The 775-nt window shown below is 42.7% G+C and overlaps 1 non-coding gene across 1 annotated transcript; it reads right to left on the reverse strand.

Moving 5' to 3' along the window:
• Nucleotides 1–431: 431 nt before the first annotated feature.
• Nucleotides 432–505, reverse strand: trnav-uac (transfer RNA valine (anticodon UAC)). Its single transcript has one exon. It is a non-coding gene; the product is annotated as a tRNA-Val (tRNA).
• Between the last annotated feature and the right edge of the window lie 270 nt (nt 506–775).

Below are 775 nucleotides of genomic sequence, written 5' to 3' on the forward strand. Positions count from 1 at the left end.
CAGACTGAAAAGGTTTCTTACTGACGGCCACCCTGCAGATTAATGAATTACATTTCTGAACTTCAGGGCATCAGAGATTCCAGGGATTAAAAGGGAACAAAAGTTGAAATGGGCCTCACTGTGGGTCAGTTTTCGCTCACTCAAATATATCTGATTAGTGAAGTGAAATAAAGCTACATTAAAGAATAAGTGAGAAGCCGCTTAGCCCTAATGACAGGAGAATACTCTCACCAAACATCTCTTCCGTTCGCCAGTTCTAACGATGGTTAATTGACCTGAAAGTTTCACTCTCTGTATCTTTGTCCACAGATACTGCCTGTCCTCTTAACAATTTCCAGCACTTTCCGTTTCTATTTCAGATTTACAGCAATTTTCTTTTGTTATTCGGAAGAAATCCGCTGGCTGTTCATCCACAGCAAGTTTAAACATAATGTTCCACGCCCGGGCTCGAACCGGGTACCTTTCGCGTGTAAAGCGAACGTGATAGCCACTACACTACGGGAACCGCTGTACACATACATTCTACACAGGGGAACTGACTAGTGAACTCCCTCTGTGCTGATTGGTTCACCTTAAACAGCATCACTCAATATAAAGGATGAGCTCACAAAACCAGCCGCAGTGCAGTCTGGTCAACGACAGCCCTCCTTTCTTTTATCAACAGAGGAAGAACAGACATGAACGGGAGTCAGACGCCACAACATTTAATTAGAGGCACAAATACGAGTAACACATACTTCCACATCATTTCAGAAAAAGAAATTTTCACTTGATG

This window comes from Somniosus microcephalus, unplaced genomic scaffold (assembly GCF_052327205.1).
Source record: "Somniosus microcephalus isolate GS21.2 unplaced genomic scaffold, FLI_Smic_1.0 unresolved_chr4, whole genome shotgun sequence".
Lineage (NCBI taxonomy): Eukaryota > Metazoa > Chordata > Chondrichthyes > Squaliformes > Somniosidae > Somniosus > Somniosus microcephalus.